The sequence below is a fragment of the Salmo salar genome, chromosome 01 (assembly GCF_965601325.2).
Source record: "Salmo salar chromosome 01, fSalSal1, whole genome shotgun sequence".
In the NCBI taxonomy this organism is placed as follows: Eukaryota; Metazoa; Chordata; class Actinopteri; order Salmoniformes; family Salmonidae; genus Salmo; species Salmo salar.
In genome coordinates this window covers 133,592,191-133,616,181 of record NC_138291.1, presented here as the reverse complement: position 1 = coordinate 133,616,181, position 23,991 = coordinate 133,592,191, and the positions used below count along the sequence as shown (strand labels likewise).

Sequence of the window (23,991 nt, the reverse complement as noted above, 5' to 3'; positions counted from 1 at the left end):
CCAGTGTGTGAGGTGATTTACTTTGTGCAAGGTGTTAGTTGTTAAATGGGAAACGAATATCCAACAAGTCAGTGACAACTGTCTTGAGTTTGGCCTTTGTGTCTATGTCCTGGGATTTTCCACACACACCTCACCTTCTAACTACTGTCGTGTGGCTTGTGAGCGGTATAGAGCAACATCGACTACATGTACGTGTCCGTGAGGGTCTCAGCTTTCCATAGATGGGTCATAGTAGTCTCTTGCTCTAACCATTCAGTCTGTTCAGATGTTTATGTTGCAAGGGTTAACACCAAACTCTCCAAATTTAGGGATAGTATCCAATGCTCCACATTTTTTCAAATAACCAGCCCACCTGCTCCTCGTTAGTATAGTGGTGAGTATCCCCGCCTGTCACGCGGGAGACAGGGGTTCAATTCCCCGACGGGGAGGAAAGACTAATTTTATTAGGGTGTACAATGTCTCTGAGCCCACAAAGCAGGAAATATGCTTTGAATTAAAGCTTTTTGATATGATATCCAGCAATGGGGGTTATTTCTTTATCGCAAAGCATTGGTTGTTCAGTGGTAGAATTCTCGCCTGCCACGCGGGAGGCCTGGGTTTGATTCCCGGCCAACCAATGCAGGAACATTTGAACAAGTCATTTTGACAAGTATGCAACCCTGAGGAAGAAATATCTTTTGAGATTGCCAGGTTAACAGCAATCTCTGGTCATGGTAGAATTCTCAACTGACTCTTGAAAAGTCTGAGTTTGGGTTCACTTACCGTTTGGACATTTACTCATTCTCAGTAGACTTTTGTGAATCCATTGTAGATTTCCAGTGTGTGAGGTGATTTACTTTGTGCAAGGCTTTTGTTGTTAAATGGGAAACGAATATCCAACAAGTCAGTGACAACTGTCTTGAGTTTGCCCTTTGTGTCTATGTCCTGGGATTTTCCACACACACCTCACCTTCTAACTACTGTCGTGTGGCTTATGAGCGGTATAGAGCAACATCGACTACATGTACGTGTCCGTGAGGGTCTCAGCTTTCCATAGATGGGTCATAGTAGTCTCTTGCTCTAACCATTCAGTCTGTTCAGATGTTTATGTTGCAAGGGTTAACACCAAACTCTCCAAATTTAGGGATAGTATCCAATGCTCCACATTTTTTCAAATAACCAGCCCACCTGCTCCTCGTTAGTATAATGGTGAGTATCCCCGCCTGTCACGCGGGAGACAGGGGTTCAATTCCCCGACGGGGAGGAAAGACTAATTTTATTAGGGTGTACAATGTCTCTGAGCCCACAAAGCAGGAAATATGCTTTGAATTAAAGCTTTTTGATATGATATCCAGCAATGGGGGTTATTTCTTTATCGCAAAGCATTGGTTGTTCAGTGGTAGAATTCTCGCCTGCCACGCGGGAGGCCTGGGTTTGATTCCCGGCCAACCAATGCAGGAACATTTGAACAAGTCATTTTGACAAGTATGCAACCCTGAGGAAGAAATATCTTTTGAGATTGCCAGGTTAACAGCAATCTCTGGTCATGGTAGAATTCTCAACTGACTCTTGAAAAGTCTGAGTTTGGGTTCACTTACTGTTTGGACATTTACGCATTCTCAGTAGACTTTTGTGAATCCATTGTAGATTTCCAGTGTGTGAGGTGATTTACTTTGTGCAAGGTGTTAGTTGTTAAATGGGAAACTAATATCCAACAATTCAGTGACAACTGTCTTGAGTTTGGCCATTGTGACTATGTCCTGGGATTTTCCACACACACCTCACCTTCTAACTACTATCGTGTGACTTGTGAGTGGTATAGAGCAAAATCGACTACATGCACGTGTCCGTGAGGGTCTCAGCTTTCCATAGATGGGTCATAGTAGTCTCTAGCTCTAACCATTCAGTCTCTACAGATGTTTATGTTTGAAGGGTTAACACCCAACTCTCCAAATTTAGGGATAGTATCCAATGCTCCTCATTTTTTCAACTAACCAACCCACCTGCTCCTTGTTATTATAGAGGTGAGTATCCCTGCCTGTCACGCGGGAGACCGGGTTCAATTCACCGACGGGGAGGAAAGACTGATTTTATTAGGGTGTACAATGTCTCTGAGCCCACAAAGCAGGAAATATGCTTTGAATTAAAGCTTTTTTATACGATATCCAGCTGTGGGGGTTATTTCAGCATCGCAAAGCATTGGTTGTTCAGTGGTAGAATTCTCGCCTGCCACGCGGGAGGCCCGGGTTCGATTCCCGGCCAATGCAGGAACTTTTGAACAAGTCATTTTGACAAGTATGCAACCCCATGAGGAAATAAATCTCTTTTGAGATTGCCAGGTTAACAGCAATCTCTGGTCATGGTAGAATTATCAACTGACTCTTGAAAAGTCTGAGTTTGGGTTCACTTACCGTTTGGACATTTACTCATTCTCAGTAGACTTTTGTGAATCCATTGTAGATTTCCAGTGTGTGAGGTGATTTACTTTGTGCAAGGCTTTTGTTGTTAAATGGGAAACGAATATCCAACAAGTCAGTGACAACTGTCTTGAGTTTGGCCTTTGTGTCTATGTCCTGGGATTTTCCACACACACCTCACCTTCTAACTACTGTCGTGTGGCTTGTGAGCGGTATAGAGCAACATCGACTACATGTACGTGTCCGTGAGGGTCTCAGCTTTCCATAGATGGGTCATAGTAGTCTCTTGCTCTAACCATTCAGTCTGTTCAGATGTTTATGTTGCAAGGGTTAACACCAAACTCTCCAAATTTAGGGATAGTATCCAATGCTCCACATTTTTTCAAATAACCAGCCCACCTGCTCCTCGTTAGTATAGTGGTGAATATCGCCGCCTGTCACGCGGGAGACAGGGGTTCAATTCCCCGACGGGGAGGAAAGACTAATTTTATTAGGGTGTACAATGTCTCTGAGCCCACAAAGCAGGAAATATGCTTTGAATTAAAGCTTTTTGATATGATATCCAGCAATGGGGGTTATTTCTTTATCGCAAAGCATTGGTTGTTCAGTGGTAGAATTCTCGCCTGCCACGCGGGAGGCCTGGGTTTGATTCCCAGCCAACCAATGCAGGAACATTTGAACAAGTCATTTTGACAAGTATGCAACCCTGAGGAAGAAATATCTTTTGAGATTGCCAGGTTAACAGCAATCTCTGGTCATGGTAGAATTCTCAACTGACTCTTGAAAAGTCTGAGTTTGGGTTCACTTACCGTTTGGACATTTACGCATTCTCAGTAGACTTTTGTGAATCCATTGTAGATTTCCAGTGTGTGAGGTGATTTACTTTGTGCAAGGTGTTAGTTGTTAAATGGGAAACGAATATCCAACAATTCAGTGACAACTGTCTTGAGTTTGGCCATTGTGACTATGTCCTGGGATTTTCCACACACACCTCACCTTCTAACTACTATCGTGTGACTTGTGAGTGGTATAGAGCAAAATCGACTACATGCACGTGTCCGTGAGGGTCTCAGCTTTCCATAGATGGGTCATAGTAGTCTCTAGCTCTAACCATTCAGTCTCTACAGATGTTTATGTTTGAAGGGTTAACACCCAACTCTCCAAATTTAGGGATAGTATCCAATGCTCCACATTTTTTCAACTAACAAACCCACCTGCTCCTTGTTATTATAGAGGTGAGTATCCCTGCCTGTCACGCGGGAGACCGGGTTCAATTCACCGACGGGGAGGAAAGACTGATTTTATTAGGGTGTACAATGTCTCTGAGCCCACAAAGCAGGAAATATGCTTTGAATTAAAGCTTTTTTATACGATATCCAGCTGTGGGGGTTATTTCAGCATCGCAAAGCATTGGTTGTTCAGTGGTAGAATTCTCGCCTGCCACGCGGGAGGCCCGGGTTCGATTCCCGGCCAATGCAGGAACATTTTGACAAGTATGCAACCCCATGAGGAAATAAATCTCTTTTGAGATTGCCAGGTTAACAGCAATCTCTGGTCATGGTAGAATTCTCAACTGACTCTTGAAAAGTCTGAGTTTGGGTTCACTTACCGTTTGGACATTTACGCATTCTCAGTGGACTTTTGTGAATCAATTGTAGATTTCCAGTGTGTGAGGTGATTTACTTTGTGCAAGGGGTTAGTTGTTAAATGGGAAACGAATATCCAACAAGTCAGTGACAACTGTCTTGAGTTTGGCCTTTGTGACTATGTCCTGGGATTTTCCACACACACCTCACCTTCTAACTACTATCGTGTGACTTGTGAGCGGTATAGAGCAAAATCGACTACATGCACATGTCCGTGAGGGTCTCAGCTTTCCATAGATGGGTCATAGTAGTCTCTAGCTCAAACCATTCAGTCTCTACAGATGTTTATGTTTGAAGGGTTAACACCCAACTCTCCAAATTTAGGTATAGTATCCAATGCTCCACATTTTTTCAACTAACCAACCCACCTGCTCCTTGTTATTATAGAGGTGAGTATCCCTGCCTGTCACGCGGGAGACCGGGTTCAATTCACCGACGGGGAGGAAAGACTGATTTTATTAGGGTGTACAATGTCTCTGAGCCCACAAAGCAGGAAATATGCTTTGAATTAAAGCTTTTTTATACGATATCCAGCTGTGGGGGTTATTTCAGCATCGCAAAGCATTGGTTCTTCAGTGGTAGAATTCTCGCCTGCCACGCGGGAGGCCCGGGTTCGATTCCCGGCCAATGCAGGAACATTTTGACAAGTATGCAACCCCATGAGGAAATAAATCTCTTTTGAGATTGCCAGGTTAACAGCAATCTCTGGTCATGGTAGAATTCTCAACTGACTCTTGAAAAGTCTGAGTTTGGGTTCACTTACCGTTTGGACATTTACGCATTCTCAGTGGACTTTTGTGAATCAATTGTAGATTTCCAGTGTGTGAGGTGATTTACTTTGTGCAAGGGGTTAGTTGTTAAATGGGAAACGAATATCCAACAAGTCAGTGACAACTGTCTTGAGTTTGGCCTTTGTGACTATGTCCTGGGATTTTCCACACACACCTCACCTTCTAACTACTATCGTGTGACTTGTGAGTGGTATAGAGCAAAATCGACTACATGCACGTGTCCGTGAGGGTCTCAGCTTTCCATAGATGGGTCATAGTAGTCTCTAGCTCTAACCATTCAGTCTCTACAGATGTTTATGTTTGAAGGGTTAACACCCAACTCTCCAAATTTAGGGATAGTATCCAATGCTCCACATTTTTTCAACTAACCAACCCACCTGCTCCTTGTTATTATAGAGGTGAGTATCCCTGCCTGTCACGCGGGAGACCGGGTTCAATTCACCGACGGGGAGGAAAGACTGATTTTATTAGGGTGTACAATGTCTCTGAGCCCACAAAGCAGGAAATATGCTTTGAATTAAAGCTTTTTTATACGATATCCAGCTGTGGGGGTTATTTCAGCATCGCAAAGCATTGGTTGTTCAGTGGTAGAATTCTCGCCTGCCACGCGGGAGGCCCGGGTTCGATTCCCGGCCAATGCAGGAACATTTTGACAAGTATGCAACCCCATGAGGAAATAAATCTCTTTTGAGATTGCCAGGTTAACAGCAATCTCTGGTCATGGTAGAATTCTCAACTGACTCTTGAAAAGTCTGAGTTTGGGTTCACTTACCGTTTGGACATTTACGCATTCTCAGTGGACTTTTGTGAATCAATTGTAGATTTCCAGTGTGTGAGGTGATTTACTTTGTGCAAGGGGTTAGTTGTTAAATGGGAAACGAATATCCAACAAGTCAGTGACAACTGTCTTGAGTTTGGCCTTTGTGACTATGTCCTGGGATTTTCCACACACACCTCACCTTCTAACTACTATCGTGTGACTTGTGAGCGGTATAGAGCAAAATCGACTACATGCACATGTCCGTGAGGGTCTCAGCTTTCCATAGATGGGTCATAGTAGTCTCTAGCTCAAACCATTCAGTCTCTACAGATGTTTATGTTTGAAGGGTTAACACCCAACTCTCCAAATTTAGGTATAGTATCCAATGCTCCACATTTTTTCAACTAACCAACCCACCTGCTCCTTGTTATTATAGAGGTGAGTATCCCTGCCTGTCACGCGGGAGACCGGGTTCAATTCACCGACGGGGAGGAAAGACTGATTTTATTAGGGTGTACAATGTCTCTGAGCCCACAAAGCAGGAAATATGCTTTGAATTAAAGCTTTTTTATACGATATCCAGCTGTGGGGGTTATTTCAGCATCGCAAAGCATTGGTTCTTCAGTGGTAGAATTCTCGCCTGCCACGCGGGAGGCCCGGGTTCGATTCCCGGCCAATGCAGGAACATTTTGACAAGTATGCAACCCCATGAGGAAATAAATCTCTTTTGAGATTGCCAGGTTAACAGCAATCTCTGGTCATGGTAGAATTCTCAACTGACTCTTGAAAAGTCTGAGTTTGGGTTCACTTACCGTTTGGACATTTACGCATTCTCAGTGGACTTTTGTGAATCAATTGTAGATTTCCAGTGTGTGAGGTGATTTACTTTGTGCAAGGGGTTAGTTGTTAAATGGGAAACGAATATCCAACAAGTCAGTGACAACTGTCTTGAGTTTGGCCTTTGTGACTATGTCCTGGGATTTTCCACACACACCTCACCTTCTAACTACTATCGTGTGACTTGTGAGTGGTATAGAGCAAAATCGACTACATGCACGTGTCCGTGAGGGTCTCAGCTTTCCATAGATGGGTCATAGTAGTCTCTAGCTCTAACCATTCAGTCTCTACAGATGTTTATGTTTGAAGGGTTAACACCCAACTCTCCAAATTTAGGGATAGTATCCAATGCTCCACATTTTTTCAACTAACCAACCCACCTGCTCCTTGTTATTATAGAGGTGAGTATCCCTGCCTGTCACGCGGGAGACCGGGTTCAATTCACCGACGGGGAGGAAAGACTGATTTTATTAGGGTGTACAATGTCTCTGAGCCCACAAAGCAGGAAATATGCTTTGAATTAAAGCTTTTTTATACGATATCCAGCTGTGGGGGTTATTTCAGCATCGCAAAGCATTGGTTCTTCAGTGGTAGAATTCTCGCCTGCCACGCGGGAGGCCCGGGTTCGATTCCCGGCCAATGCAGGAACATTTTGACAAGTATGCAACCCCATGAGGAAATAAATCTCTTTTGAGATTGCCAGGTTAACAGCAATCTCTGGTCATGGTAGAATTCTCAACTGACTCTTGAAAAGTCTGAGTTTGGGTTCACTTACCGTTTGGACATTTACGCATTCTCAGTGGACTTTTGTGAATCAATTGTAGATTTCCAGTGTGTGAGGTGATTTACTTTGTGCAAGGGGTTAGTTGTTAAATGGGAAACGAATATCCAACAAGTCAGTGACAACTGTCTTGAGTTTGGCCTTTGTGACTATGTCCTGGGATTTTCCACACACACCTCACCTTCTAACTACTATCGTGTGACTTGTGAGTGGTATAGAGCAAAATCGACTACATGCACGTGTCCGTGAGGGTCTCAGCTTTCCATAGATGGGTCATAGTAGTCTCTAGCTCTAACCATTCAGTCTCTACAGATGTTTATGTTTGAAGGGTTAACACCCAACTCTCCAAATTTAGGGATAGTATCCAATGCTCCACATTTTTTCAACTAACCAACCCACCTGCTCCTTGTTATTATAGAGGTGAGTATCCCTGCCTGTCACGCGGGAGACCGGGTTCAATTCACCGACGGGGAGGAAAGACTGATTTTATTAGGGTGTACAATGTCTCTGAGCCCACAAAGCAGGAAATATGCTTTGAATTAAAGCTTTTTTATACGATATCCAGCTGTGGGGGTTATTTCAGCATCGCAAAGCATTGGTTGTTCAGTGGTAGAATTCTCGCCTGCCACACGGGAGGCCCGGGTTCGATTCCCGGCCAATGCAGGAACATTTTGACAAGTATGCAACCCCATGAGGAAATAAATCTCTTTTGAGATTGCCAGGTTAACAGCAATCTCTGGTCATGGTAGAATTCTCAACTGACTCTTGAAAAGTCTGAGTTTGGGTTCACTTACCGTTTGGACATTTACGCATTCTCAGTGGACTTTTGTGAATCAATTGTAGATTTCCAGTGTGTGAGGTGATTTACTTTGTGCAAGGGGTTAGTTGTTAAATGGGAAACGAATATCCAACAAGTCAGTGACAACTGTCTTGAGTTTGGCCTTTGTGACTATGTCCTGGGATTTTCCACACACACCTCACCTTCTAACTACTATCGTGTGACTTGTGAGCGGTATAGAGCAAAATCGACTACATGCACATGTCCGTGAGGGTCTCAGCTTTCCATAGATGGGTCATAGTAGTCTCTAGCTCAAACCATTCAGTCTCTACAGATGTTTATGTTTGAAGGGTTAACACCCAACTCTCCAAATTTAGGTATAGTATCCAATGCTCCACATTTTTTCAACTAACCAACCCACCTGCTCCTTGTTATTATAGAGGTGAGTATCCCTGCCTGTCACGCGGGAGACCGGGTTCAATTCACCGACGGGGAGGAAAGACTGATTTTATTAGGGTGTACAATGTCTCTGAGCCCACAAAGCAGGAAATATGCTTTGAATTAAAGCTTTTTTATACGATATCCAGCTGTGGGGGTTATTTCAGCATCGCAAAGCATTGGTTCTTCAGTGGTAGAATTCTCGCCTGCCACGCGGGAGGCCCGGGTTCGATTCCCGGCCAATGCAGGAACATTTTGACAAGTATGCAACCCCATGAGGAAATAAATCTCTTTTGAGATTGCCAGGTTAACAGCAATCTCTGGTCATGGTAGAATTCTCAACTGACTCTTGAAAAGTCTGAGTTTGGGTTCACTTACCGTTTGGACATTTACGCATTCTCAGTGGACTTTTGTGAATCAATTGTAGATTTCCAGTGTGTGAGGTGATTTACTTTGTGCAAGGGGTTAGTTGTTAAATGGGAAACGAATATCCAACAAGTCAGTGACAACTGTCTTGAGTTTGGCCTTTGTGACTATGTCCTGGGATTTTCCACACACACCTCACCTTCTAACTACTATCGTGTGACTTGTGAGTGGTATAGAGCAAAATCGACTACATGCACGTGTCCGTGAGGGTCTCAGCTTTCCATAGATGGGTCATAGTAGTCTCTAGCTCTAACCATTCAGTCTCTACAGATGTTTATGTTTGAAGGGTTAACACCCAACTCTCCAAATTTAGGGATAGTATCCAATGCTCCACATTTTTTCAACTAACCAACCCACCTGCTCCTTGTTATTATAGAGGTGAGTATCCCTGCCTGTCACGCGGGAGACCGGGTTCAATTCACCGACGGGGAGGAAAGACTGATTTTATTAGGGTGTACAATGTCTCTGAGCCCACAAAGCAGGAAATATGCTTTGAATTAAAGCTTTTTTATACGATATCCAGCTGTGGGGGTTATTTCAGCATCGCAAAGCATTGGTTCTTCAGTGGTAGAATTCTCGCCTGCCACGCGGGAGGCCCGGGTTCGATTCCCGGCCAATGCAGGAACATTTTGACAAGTATGCAACCCCATGAGGAAATAAATCTCTTTTGAGATTGCCAGGTTAACAGCAATCTCTGGTCATGGTAGAATTCTCAACTGACTCTTGAAAAGTCTGAGTTTGGGTTCACTTACCGTTTGGACATTTACGCATTCTCAGTGGACTTTTGTGAATCAATTGTAGATTTCCAGTGTGTGAGGTGATTTACTTTGTGCAAGGGGTTAGTTGTTAAATGGGAAACGAATATCCAACAAGTCAGTGACAACTGTCTTGAGTTTGGCCTTTGTGACTATGTCCTGGGATTTTCCACACACACCTCACCTTCTAACTACTATCGTGTGACTTGTGAGTGGTATAGAGCAAAATCGACTACATGCACGTGTCCGTGAGGGTCTCAGCTTTCCATAGATGGGTCATAGTAGTCTCTAGCTCTAACCATTCAGTCTCTACAGATGTTTATGTTTGAAGGGTTAACACCCAACTCTCCAAATTTAGGGATAGTATCCAATGCTCCACATTTTTTCAACTAACCAACCCACCTGCTCCTTGTTATTATAGAGGTGAGTATCCCTGCCTGTCACGCGGGAGACCGGGTTCAATTCACCGACGGGGAGGAAAGACTGATTTTATTAGGGTGTACAATGTCTCTGAGCCCACAAAGCAGGAAATATGCTTTGAATTAAAGCTTTTTTATACGATATCCAGCTGTGGGGGTTATTTCAGCATCGCAAAGCATTGGTTGTTCAGTGATAGAATTCTCCCCTGCCACGCGGGAGGCCCGGGTTCGATTCCCGGCCAATGCAACGAACTTTTGAACAAGTCATTTTGACAAGTATGCAACCCCATGAGGAAATAAATCTCTTTTGAGATTGCCAGGTTAACAGCAATCTCTGGTCATGGTAGAATTCTCAACTGACTCTTGAAAAGTCTGAGTTTGGGTTCACTTACCGTTTGGACATTTACTCATTCTCAGTAGACTTTTGTGAATCCATTGTAGATTTCCAGTGTGTGAGGTGATTTACTTTGTGCAAGGGGTTAGTTGTTAAATGGGAAACGAATATCCAACAAGTCAGTGACAACTGTCTTGAGTTTGGCCTTTGTGACTATGTCCTGGGATTTTCCACACACACCTCACCTTCTAACTACTATCGTGTGACTTGTGAGTGGTATAGAGCAAAATCGACTACATGCACGTGTCCGTGAGGGTCTCAGCTTTCCATAGATGGGTCATAGTAGTCTCTAGCTCTAACCATTCAGTCTCTACAGATGTTTATGTTTGAAGGGTTAACACCCAACTCTCCAAATTTAGGGATAGTATCCAATGCTCCACATTTTTTCAACTAACCAACCCACCTGCTCCTTGTTATTATAGAGGTGAGTATCCCTGCCTGTCACGCGGGAGACCGGGTTCAATTCACCGACGGGGAGGAAAGACTGATTTTATTAGGGTGTACAATGTCTCTGAGCCCACAAAGCAGGAAATATGCTTTGAATTAAAGCTTTTTTATACGATATCCAGCTGTGGGGGTTATTTCAGCATCGCAAAGCATTGGTTGTTCAGTGATAGAATTCTCGCCTGCCACGCGGGAGGCCCGGGTTCGATTCCCGGCCAATGCAACGAACTTTTGAACAAGTCATTTTGACAAGTATGCAACCCCATGAGGAAATAAATCTCTTTTGAGATTGCCAGGTTAACAGCAATCTCTGGTCATGGTAGAATTCTCAACTGACTCTTGAAAAGTCTGAGTTTGGGTTCACTTACCGTTTGGACATTTACTCATTCTCAGTAGACTTTTGTGAATCCATTGTAGATTTCCAGTGTGTGAGGTGATTTACTTTGTGCAAGGCTTTTGTTGTTAAATGGGAAACGAATATCCAACAAGTCAGTGACAACTGTCTTGAGTTTGGCCTTTGTGTCTATGTCCTGGGATTTTCCACACACACCTCACCTTCTAACTACTGTCGTGTGGCTTGTGAGCGGTATAGAGCAACATCGACTACATGTACGTGTCCGTGAGGGTCTCAGCTTTCCATAGATGGGTCATAGTAGTCTCTTGCTCTAACCATTCAGTCTGTTCAGATGTTTATGTTGCAAGGGTTAACACCAAACTCTCCAAATTTAGGGATAGTATCCAATGCTCCACATTTTTTCAAATAACCAGCCCACCTGCTCCTCGTTAGTATAGAGGTGAGTATCCCTGCCTGTCACGCGGGAGACCGGGTTCAATTCACCGACGGGGAGGAAAGACTGATTTTATTAGGGTGTACAATGTCTCTGAGCCCACAAAGCAGGAAATATGCTTTGAATTAAAGCTTTTTGATATGATATCCAGCAATGGGGGTTATTTCAGCATCGCAAAGCATTGGTTGTTCAGTGGTAGAATTCTCGCCTGCCACGCGGGAGGCCCGGGTTCGATTCCCGGCCAATGCAGGAACATTTTGACAAGTATGCAACCCCATGAGGAAATAAATCTCTTTTGAGATTGCCAGGTTAACAGCAATCTCTGGTCATGGTAGAATTCTCAACTGACTCTTGAAAAGTCTGAGTTTGGGTTCACTTACCGTTTGGACATTTACGCATTCTCAGTGGACTTTTGTGAATCAATTGTAGATTTCCAGTGTGTGAGGTGATTTACTTTGTGCAAGGGGTTAGTTGTTAAATGGGAAACGAATATCCAACAAGTCAGTGACAACTGTCTTGAGTTTGGCCTTTGTGACTATGTCCTGGGATTTTCCACACACACCTCACCTTCTAACTACTATCGTGTGACTTGTGAGCGGTATAGAGCAAAATCGACTACATGCACATGTCCGTGAGGGTCTCAGCTTTCCATAGATGGGTCATAGTAGTCTCTAGCTCAAACCATTCAGTCTCTACAGATGTTTATGTTTGAAGGGTTAACACCCAACTCTCCAAATTTAGGGATAGTATCCAATGCTCCACATTTTTTCAACTAACCAACCCACCTGCTCCTTGTTATTATAGAGGTGAGTATCCCTGCCTGTCACGCGGGAGACCGGGTTCAATTCACCGACGGGGAGGAAAGACTGATTTTATTAGGGTGTACAATGTCTCTGAGCCCACAAAGCAGGAAATATGCTTTGAATTAAAGCTTTTTTATACGATATCCAGCTGTGGGGGTTATTTCAGCATCTCAAAGCATTGGTTGTTCAGTGGTAGAATTCTCACCTGCCACACGGGAGGCCCGGGTTCGATTCCCGGCCAATGCAGGAACATTTTGACAAGTATGCAACCCCATGAGGAAATAAATCTCTTTTGAGATTGCCAGGTTAACAGCAATCTCTGGTCATGGTAGAATTCTCAACTGACTCTTGAAAAGTCTGAGTTTGGGTTCACTTACCGTTTGGACATTTACGCATTCTCAGTGGACTTTTGTGAATCAATTGTAGATTTCCAGTGTGTGAGGTGATTTACTTTGTGCAAGGGGTTAGTTGTTAAATGGGAAACGAATATCCAACAAGTCAGTGACAACTGTCTTGAGTTTGGCCTTTGTGACTATGTCCTGGGATTTTCCACACACACCTCACCTTCTAACTACTATCGTGTGACTTGTGAGCGGTATAGAGCAAAATCGACTACATGCACATGTCCGTGAGGGTCTCAGCTTTCCATAGATGGGTCATAGTAGTCTCTAGCTCAAACCATTCAGTCTCTACAGATGTTTATGTTTGAAGGGTTAACACCCAACTCTCCAAATTTAGGGATAGTATCCAATGCTCCACATTTTTTCAACTAACCAACCCACCTGCTCCTTGTTATTATAGAGGTGAGTATCCCTGCCTGTCACGCGGGAGACCGGGTTCAATTCACCGACGGGGAGGAAAGACTGATTTTATTAGGGTGTACAATGTCTCTGAGCCCACAAAGCAGGAAATATCCTTTGAATTAAAGCTTTTTGATACGATATCCAGCTGTGGGGGTTATTTCAGCATTGCAAGGCATTGGTTGTTCAGTGGTAGAATTCTGGCCTGCCACGCGGGAGGCCCGGGTTCGATTCCCGGCCAATGCAGGAACTTTTGAACAAGTCATTTTGACAAGTATGCAACCCCATGAGGAAATAAATCTCTTTTGAGATTGCCAGGTTAACAGCAATCTCTGGTCATGGTAGAATTCTCAACTGACTCTTGAAAAGTCTGAGTTTGGGTTCACTTACCGTTTGGACATTTACGCATTCTCAGTAGACTTTTGTGAATCAATTGTAGATTTCCAGTGTGTGAGGTGATTTACTTTGTGCAAGGGGTTAGTTGTTAAATGGGAAACGAATATCCAACAAGTCAGTGACAACTGTCTTGAGTTTGGCCTTTGTGACTATGTCCTGGGATTTTCCACACACACCTCACCTTCTAACTACTATCGTGTGACTTGTGAGCGGTATAGAGCAAAATCGACTACATGTACGTGTCCGTGAGGGTCTCAGATTTCCATAGATGGGTCATAGTAGTCTCTAGCTCTAACCATTCAGTCTCTACAGATGTTTATGTTGCAAGGGTTAACACCAAACTCTCCAAATTTAGGGATAGTATCCAATGCTGTTCAGATTGCCAGGTTAACAGCAATCTCTGGTCATGGTAGAATTCTCAACTGTCTCTTGAAAAGTCTGAGTTTGGGTTCACTTACCGTTTGGACATTTACGCATTCTCAGTAGACTTTTGTGAATCCATTGTAGATTTCCAGTGTGTGAGGTGATTTACTTTGTGCAAGGTGTTAGTTGTTAAATGGGAAACGAATATCCAACAAGTCAGTGACAACTGTCTTGAGTTTGGCCTTTGTGACTATGTCCTGGGATTTTCCACACACACCTCACCTTCTAACTACTATCGTGTGACTTGTGAGCGGTATAGAGCAAAATCGACTACATGTACGTGTCCGTGAGGGTCTCAGATTTCCATAGATGGGTCATAGTAGCTCTAACCATTAAGTCTCTACAGATGTTTTTGTTGGAAGGGTTAACACCCAACTCTCGAAATTTAGGGATAGTATCCAATGCTCCACATTTTTTCAACTAACCAACACACCTGCTCCTTGTTATTATAGTGGTGAGGATCCCCGCCTGTCACGCGGGAGACCGGGGTTCAATTCCCCGACGGGGAGGAAAGATTGATTTTATTAGGGTGTACAATGTCTCTGAGCCCACAAAGCAGGAAATATGCTTTGAATTAAAGCTTTTTTATACGATATCCAGCTGTGGGGGTTATTTCAGCATCGCAAAGCATTGGTTCTTCAGTGGTAGAATTCTCGCCTGCCACGCGGGAGGCCCGGGTTCGATTCCCGGCCAATGCAGGAACATTTTGACAAGTATGCAACCCCATGAGGAAATAAATCTCTTTTGAGATTGCCAGGTTAACAGCAATCTCTGGTCATGGTAGAATTCTCAACTGACTCTTGAAAAGTCTGAGTTTGGGTTCACTTACCGTTTGGACATTTACGCATTCTCAGTGGACTTTTGTGAATCAATTGTAGATTTCCAGTGTGTGAGGTGATTTACTTTGTGCAAGGGGTTAGTTGTTAAATGGGAAACGAATATCCAACAAGTCAGTGACAACTGTCTTGAGTTTGGCCTTTGTGACTATGTCCTGGGATTTTCCACACACACCTCACCTTCTAACTACTATCGTGTGACTTGTGAGTGGTATAGAGCAAAATCGACTACATGCACGTGTCCGTGAGGGTCTCAGCTTTCCATAGATGGGTCATAGTAGTCTCTAGCTCTAACCATTCAGTCTCTACAGATGTTTATGTTTGAAGGGTTAACACCCAACTCTCCAAATTTAGGGATAGTATCCAATGCTCCACATTTTTTCAACTAACCAACCCACCTGCTCCTTGTTATTATAGAGGTGAGTATCCCTGCCTGTCACGCGGGAGACCGGGTTCAATTCACCGACGGGGAGGAAAGACTGATTTTATTAGGGTGTACAATGTCTCTGAGCCCACAAAGCAGGAAATATGCTTTGAATTAAAGCTTTTTTATACGATATCCAGCTGTGGGGGTTATTTCAGCATCGCAAAGCATTGGTTGTTCAGTGATAGAATTCTCGCCTGCCACGCGGGAGGCCCGGGTTCGATTCCCGGCCAATGCAACGAACTTTTGAACAAGTCATTTTGACAAGTATGCAACCCCATGAGGAAATAAATCTCTTTTGAGATTGCCAGGTTAACAGCAATCTCTGGTCATGGTAGAATTCTCAACTGACTCTTGAAAAGTCTGAGTTTGGGTTCACTTACCGTTTGGACATTTACTCATTCTCAGTAGACTTTTGTGAATCCATTGTAGATTTCCAGTGTGTGAGGTGATTTACTTTGTGCAAGGCTTTTGTTGTTAAATGGGAAACGAATATCCAACAAGTCAGTGACAACTGTCTTGAGTTTGGCCTTTGTGTCTATGTCCTGGGATTTTCCACACACACCTCACCTTCTAACTACTGTCGTGTGGCTTGTGAGCGGTATAGAGCAACATCGACTACATGTACGTGTCCGTGAGGGTCTCAGCTTTCCATAGATGGGTCATAGTAGTCTCTTGCTCTAACCATTCAGTCTGTTCAGATGTTTATGTTGCAAGGGTTAACACCAAACTCTCCAAATTTAGGGATAGTATCCAATGCTCCACATTTTTTCAAATAACCAGCCCACCTGCTCCTCGTTAGTATAGAGGTGAGTATCCCTGCCTGTCACGCGGGAGACCGGGTTCAATTCACCGACGGGGAGGAAAGACTGATTTTATTAGGGTGTACAATGTCTCTGAGCCCACAAAGCAGGAAATATGCTTTGAATTAAAGCTTTTTGATATGATATCCAGCAATGGGGGTTATTTCAGCATCGCAAAGCATTGGTTGTTCAGTGGTAGAATTCTCGCCTGCCACGCGGGAGGCCCGGGTTCGATTCCCGGCCAATGCAGGAACATTTTGACAAGTATGCAACCCCATGAGGAAATAAATCTCTTTTGAGATTGCCAGGTTAACAGCAATCTCTGGTCATGGTAGAATTCTCAACTGACTCTTGAAAAGTCTGAGTTTGGGTTCACTTACCGTTTGGACATTTACGCATTCTCAGTGGACTTTTGTGAATCAATTGTAGATTTCCAGTGTGTGAGGTGATTTACTTTGTGCAAGGGGTTAGTTGTTAAATGGGAAACGAATATCCAACAAGTCAGTGACAACTGTCTTGAGTTTGGCCTTTGTGACTATGTCCTGGGATTTTCCACACACACCTCACCTTCTAACTACTATCGTGTGACTTGTGAGCGGTATAGAGCAAAATCGACTACATGCACATGTCCGTGAGGGTCTCAGCTTTCCATAGATGGGTCATAGTAGTCTCTAGCTCAAACCATTCAGTCTCTACAGATGTTTATGTTTGAAGGGTTAACACCCAACTCTCCAAATTTAGGGATAGTATCCAATGCTCCACATTTTTTCAACTAACCAACCCACCTGCTCCTTGTTATTATAGAGGTGAGTATCCCTGCCTGTCACGCGGGAGACCGGGTTCAATTCACCGACGGGGAGGAAAGACTGATTTTATTAGGGTGTACAATGTCTCTGAGCCCACAAAGCAGGAAATATGCTTTGAATTAAAGCTTTTTTATACGATATCCAGCTGTGGGGGTTATTTCAGCATCTCAAAGCATTGGTTGTTCAGTGGTAGAATTCTCACCTGCCACACGGGAGGCCCGGGTTCGATTCCCGGCCAATGCAGGAACATTTTGACAAGTATGCAACCCCATGAGGAAATAAATCTCTTTTGAGATTGCCAGGTTAACAGCAATCTCTGGTCATGGTAGAATTCTCAACTGACTCTTGAAAAGTCTGAGTTTGGGTTCACTTACCGTTTGGACATTTACGCATTCTCAGTAGACTTTTGTGAATCAATTGTAGATTTCCAGTGTGTGAGGTGATTTACTTTGTGCAAGGGGTTAGTTGTTAAATGGGAAACGAATATCCAACAAGTCAGTGACAACTGTCTTGAGTTTGGCCTTTGTGACTATGTCCTGGGATTTTCCACACACACCTCACCTTCTAACTACTATCGTGTGACTTGTGAGCGGTATAGAGCAAAATCGACTACATGTACGTGTCCGTGAGGGTCTCAGATTTCCATAGATGGGTCATAGTAGTCTCTAGCTCTAACCATTCAGTCTCTACAGATGTTTATGTTGCAAGGGTTAACACCAAACTCTCCAAATTTAGGGATAGTATCCAATGCTGTTCAGATTGCCAGGTTAACAGCAATCTCTGGTCATGGTAGAATTCTCAACTGTCTCTTGAAAAGTCTGAGTTTGGGTTCACTTACCGTTTGGACATTTACGCATTCTCAGTAGACTTTTGTGAATCCATTGTAGATTTCCAGTGTGTGAGGTGATTTACTTTGTGCAAGGTGTTAGTTGTTAAATGGGAAACGAATATCCAACAAGTCAGTGACAACTGTCTTGAGTTTGGCCTTTGTGACTATGTCCTGGGATTTTCCACACACACCTCACCTTCTAACTACTATCGTGTGACTTGTGAGCGGTATAGAGCAAAATCGACTACATGTACGTGTCCGTGAGGGTCTCAGATTTCCATAGATGGGTCATAGTAGCTCTAACCATTAAGTCTCTACAGATGTTTTTGTTGGAAGGGTTAACACCCAACTCTCGAAATTTAGGGATAGTATCCAATGCTCCACATTTTTTCAACTAACCAACACACCTGCTCCTTGTTATTATAGTGGTGAGGATCCCCGCCTGTCACGCGGGAGACCGGGGTTCAATTCCCCGACGGGGAGGAAAGATTGATTTTATTAGGGTGTACAATGTCTCTGAGCCCACAAAGCAGGAAATATCCTTTGAATTAAAGCTTTTTGATACAATATCCAGCTGTGGGGGTTATTTCAGCATTGCAAGGCATTGGTTGTTCAGTGGTAGAATTCTGGCCTGCCACGCGGGAGGCCCGGGTTCGATTCCCGGCCAATGCAGGAACTTTTGAACAAGTCATTTTGACAAGTATGCAACCCCATGAGGAAATAAATCTCTTTTGAGATTGCCAGGTTAACAGCAATCTCTGGTCATGGTAGAATTCTCAACTGACTCTTGAAAAGTCTGAGTTTGGGTTCACTTACCGTTTGGACATTTACGCATTCTCAGTAGACTTTTGTGAATCAATTGTAGATTTCCAGTGTGTGAGGTGATTTACTTTGTGCAAGGGGTTAGTTGTTAAATGGGAAACGAATATCCAACAAGTCAGTGACAACTGTCTTGAGTTTGGCCTTTGTGACTATGTCCTGGGATTTTCCACACACACCTCACCTTCTAACTACTATCGTGTGACTTGTGAGCGGTATAGAGCAAAATCGACTACATGTACGTGTCCGTGAGGGTCTCAGATTTCCATAGATGGGTCATAGTAGTCTCTAGCTCTAACCATTCAGTCTCTACAGATGTTTATGTTGCAAGGGTTAACACCAAACTCTCCAAATTTAGGGATAGTATCCAATGCTGTTCAGATTGCCAGGTTAACAGCAATCTCTGGTCATGGTAGAATTCTCAACTGTCTCTTGAAAAGTCTGAGTTTGGGTTCACTTACCGTTTGGACATTTACGCATTCTCAGTAGACTTTTGTGAATCCATTGTAGATTTCCAGTGTGTGAGGTGATTTACTTTGTGCAAGGTGTTAGTTGTTAAATGGGAAACGAATATCCAACAAGTCAGTGACAACTGTCTTGAGTTTGGCCTTTGTGACTATGTCCTGGGATTTTCCACACACACCTCACCTTCTAACTACTATCGTGTGACTTGTGAGCGGTATAGAGCAAAATCGACTACATGTACGTGTCCGTGAGGGTCTCAGATTTCCATAGATGGGTCATAGTAGTCTCTAGCTCTAACCATTCAGTCTCTACAGATGTTTATGTTGCAAGGGTTAACACCAAACTCTCCAAATTTAGGGATAGTATCCAATGCTGTTCAGATTGCCAGGTTAACAGCAATCTCTGGTCATGGTAGAATTCTCAACTGTCTCTTGAAAAGTCTGAGTTTGGGTTCACTTACCGTTTGGACATTTACGCATTCTCAGTAGACTTTTGTGAATCCATTGTAGATTTCCAGTGTGTGAGGTGATTTACTTTGTGCAAGGTGTTAGTTGTTAAATGGGAAACGAATATCCAACAAGTCAGTGACAACTGTCTTGAGTTTGGCCTTTGTGACTATGTCCTGGGATTTTCCACACACACCTCACCTTCTAACTACTATCGTGTGACTTGTGAGCGGTATAGAGCAAAATCGACTACATGTACGTGTCCGTGAGGGTCTCAGATTTCCATAGATGGGTCATAGTAGTCTCTAGCTCTAACCATTCAGTCTCTACAGATGTTTATGTTGCAAGGGTTAACACCAAACTCTCCAAATTTAGGGATAGTATCCAATGCTGTTCAGATTGCCAGGTTAACAGCAATCTCTGGTCATGGTAGAATTCTCAACTGTCTCTTGAAAAGTCTGAGTTTGGGTTCACTTACCGTTTGGACATTTACGCATTCTCAGTAGACTTTTGTGAATCCATTGTAGATTTCCAGTGTGTGAGGTGATTTACTTTGTGCAAGGTGTTAGTTGTTAAATGGGAAACGAATATCCAACAAGTCAGTGACAACTGTCTTGAGTTTGGCCTTTGTGACTATGTCCTGGGATTTTCCACACACACCTCACCTTCTAACTACTATCGTGTGACTTGTGAGCGGTATAGAGCAAAATCGACTACATGTACGTGTCCGTGAGGGTCTCAGATTTCCATAGATGGGTCATAGTAGCTCTAACCATTCAGTCTCTACAGATGTTTTTGTTGGAAGGGTTAACACCCAACTCTCGAAATGTAGGGATAGTATCCAATGCTCCACATTTTTTCAACTTACCAACACACCTGCTCCTCGTTAGTATAGTGGTGAGGATCCCCGCCTGTCACGCGGGAGACCGGGGTTCAATTCCCCGACGGGGAGGAAAGATTGATTTTATTAGGGTGTACAATGTCTCTGAGCCCACAAAGCAGGAAATATCCTTTGAATTAAAGCTTTTTGATACGATATCCAGCTGTGGGGGTTATTTCAGCATTGCAAGGCATTGGTTGTTCAGTGGTAGAATTCTGGCCTGCCACGCGGGTGGCCCGGGTTCGATTCCCGGCCAATGTAGGAACTTTTGAACAAGTCATTTTGACAAGTATGCAACCCCCTGAGGAAGAAATCTCTTTTGAGATTGCCAGGTTAACAGCAATCTCTGGTCATGGTAGAATTTTCAACTGACTCTTGAAAAGTCTGAGTTTGGGTTCACTTACCGTTTGGACATTTACGCATTCTCAGTAGACTTTTGTGAATCCATTGTAGATTTCCAGTGTGTGAGGTGATTTACTTTGTGCAAGGTGTTAGTTGTTAAATGGGAAACGAATATCCAACAAGTCAGTGACAACTGTCTTGAGTTTGGCCTTTGTGACTATGTCCTGGGATTTTCCACACACACCTCACCTTCTAACTACTATCGTGTGACTTGTGAGCGGTATAGAGCAAAATCGACTACATGTACGTGTCCGTGAGGGTCTCAGATTTCCATAGATGGGTCATAGTAGTCTCTAGCTCTAACCATTCAGTCTCTACAGATGTTTATGTTGCAAGGGTTAACACCAAACTCTCCAAATTTAGGGATAGTATCCAATGCTGTTCAGATTGCCAGGTTAACAGCAATCTCTGGTCATGGTAGAATTCTCAACTGTCTCTTGAAAAGTCTGAGTTTGGGTTCACTTACCGTTTGGACATTTACGCATTCTCAGTAGACTTTTGTGAATCCATTGTAGATTTCCAGTGTGTGAGGTGATTTACTTTGTGCAAGGTGTTAGTTGTTAAATGGGAAATGAATATCCAACAAGTCAGTGACAACTGTCTTGAGTTTGGCCTTTGTGACTATGTCCTGGGATTTTCCACACACACCTCACCTTCTAACTACTATCGTGTGACTTGTGAGCGGTATAGAGCAAAATCGACTACATGTACGTGTCCGTGAGGGTCTCAGATTTCCATAGATGGGTCATAGTAGCTCTAACCATTAAGTCTCTACAGATGTTTTTGTTGGAAGGGTTAACACCCAACTCTCGAAATTTAGGGATAGTATCCAATGCTCCACATTTTTTCAACTAACCAACACACCTGCTCCTTGTTATTATAGTGGTGAGGATCCCCGCCTGTCACGCGGGAGACCGGGGTTCAATTCCCCGACGGGGAGGAAAGATTGATTTTATTAGGGTGTACAATGTCTCTGAGCCCACAAAGCAGGAAATATCCTTTGAATTAAAGCTTTTTGATACAATATCCAGCTGTGGGGGTTATTTCAGCATTGCAAGGCATTGGTTGTTCAGTGGTAGAATTCTGGCCTGCCACGCGGGAGGCCCGGGTTCGATTCCCGGCCAATGCAGGAACTTTTGAACAAGTCATTTTGACAAGTATGCAACCCCATGAGGAAATAAATCTCTTTTGAGATTGCCAGGTTAACAGCAATCTCTGGTCATGGTAGAATTCTCAACTGACTCTTGAAAAGTCTGAGTTTGGGTTCACTTACCGTTTGGACATTTACGCATTCTCAGTAGACTTTTGTGAATCAATTGTAGATTTCCAGTGTGTGAGGTGATTTACTTTGTGCAAGGGGTTAGTTGTTAAATGGGAAACGAATATCCAACAAGTCAGTGACAACTGTCTTGAGTTTGGCCTTTGTGACTATGTCCTGGGATTTTCCACACACACCTCACCTTCTAACTACTATCGTGTGACTTGTGAGCGGTATAGAGCAAAATCGACTACATGTACGTGTCCGTGAGGGTCTCAGATTTCCATAGATGGGTCATAGTAGTCTCTAGCTCTAACCATTCAGTCTCTACAGATGTTTATGTTGCAAGGGTTAACACCAAACTCTCCAAATTTAGGGATAGTATCCAATGCTGTTCAGATTGCCAGGTTAACAGCAATCTCTGGTCATGGTAGAATTCTCAACTGTCTCTTGAAAAGTCTGAGTTTGGGTTCACTTACCGTTTGGACATTTACGCATTCTCAGTAGACTTTTGTGAATCCATTGTAGATTTCCAGTGTGTGAGGTGATTTACTTTGTGCAAGGTGTTAGTTGTTAAATGGGAAACGAATATCCAACAAGTCAGTGACAACTGTCTTGAGTTTGGCCTTTGTGACTATGTCCTGGGATTTTCCACACACACCTCACCTTCTAACTACTATCGTGTGACTTGTGAGCGGTATAGAGCAAAATCGACTACATGTACGTGTCCGTGAGGGTCTCAGATTTCCATAGATGGGTCATAGTAGTCTCTAGCTCTAACCATTCAGTCTCTACAGATGTTTATGTTGCAAGGGTTAACACCAAACTCTCCAAATTTAGGGATAGTATCCAATGCTGTTCAGATTGCCAGGTTAACAGCAATCTCTGGTCATGGTAGAATTCTCAACTGTCTCTTGAAAAGTCTGAGTTTGGGTTCACTTACCGTTTGGACATTTACGCATTCTCAGTAGACTTTTGTGAATCCATTGTAGATTTCCAGTGTGTGAGGTGATTTACTTTGTGCAAGGTGTTAGTTGTTAAATGGGAAACGAATATCCAACAAGTCAGTGACAACTGTCTTGAGTTTGGCCTTTGTGACTATGTCCTGGGATTTTCCACACACACCTCACCTTCTAACTACTATCGTGTGACTTGTGAGCGGTATAGAGCAAAATCGACTACATGTACGTGTCCGTGAGGGTCTCAGATTTCCATAGATGGGTCATAGTAGTCTCTAGCTCTAACCATTCAGTCTCTACAGATGTTTATGTTGCAAGGGTTAACACCAAACTCTCCAAATTTAGGGATAGTATCCAATGCTGTTCAGATTGCCAGGTTAACAGCAATCTCTGGTCATGGTAGAATTCTCAACTGTCTCTTGAAAAGTCTGAGTTTGGGTTCACTTACCGTTTGGACATTTACGCATTCTCAGTAGACTTTTGTGAATCCATTGTAGATTTCCAGTGTGTGAGGTGATTTACTTTGTGCAAGGTGTTAGTTGTTAAATGGGAAACGAATATCCAACAAGTCAGTGACAACTGTCTTGAGTTTGGCCTTTGTGACTATGTCCTGGGATTTTCCACACACACCTCACCTTCTAACTACTATCGTGTGACTTGTGAGCGGTATAGAGCAAAATCGACTACATGTACGTGTCCGTGAGGGTCTCAGATTTCCATAGATGGGTCATAGTAGTCTCTAGCTCTAACCATTCAGTCTCTACAGATGTTTATGTTGCAAGGGTTAACACCAAACTCTCCAAATTTAGGGATAGTATCCAATGCTGTTCAGATTGCCAGGTTAACAGCAATCTCTGGTCATGGTAGAATTCTCAACTGTCTCTTGAAAAGTCTGAGTTTGGGTTCACTTACCGTTTGGACATTTACGCATTCTCAGTAGACTTTTGTGAATCCATTGTAGATTTCCAGTGTGTGAGGTGATTTACTTT

The 23,991-nt window shown here is 43.4% G+C and overlaps 1 long non-coding RNA gene and 5 other non-coding genes across 6 annotated transcripts in view; all 6 read left to right on the top strand.

Moving 5' to 3' along the window:
• Positions 1-23,991, top strand: part of LOC145884207 (uncharacterized) — a 271,188-nt gene that overhangs the window by 120,220 nt on the left and 126,977 nt on the right. The gene's annotated exons all lie outside the window — the stretch shown is intronic.
• On the top strand, positions 2,176-2,246 carry trnag-gcc (transfer RNA glycine (anticodon GCC)). Its single transcript has one exon. It is a non-coding gene; the product is annotated as a tRNA-Gly (tRNA).
• On the top strand, positions 3,804-3,874 carry trnag-gcc (transfer RNA glycine (anticodon GCC)). The gene has a single exon. It is a non-coding gene; the product is annotated as a tRNA-Gly (tRNA).
• Positions 5,404-5,474, top strand: trnag-gcc (transfer RNA glycine (anticodon GCC)). Its single transcript has one exon. It is a non-coding gene; the product is annotated as a tRNA-Gly (tRNA).
• trnag-gcc (transfer RNA glycine (anticodon GCC)) lies at positions 11,832-11,902 on the top strand. The gene has a single exon. It is a non-coding gene; the product is annotated as a tRNA-Gly (tRNA).
• On the top strand, positions 16,317-16,387 carry trnag-gcc (transfer RNA glycine (anticodon GCC)). The gene has a single exon. It is a non-coding gene; the product is annotated as a tRNA-Gly (tRNA).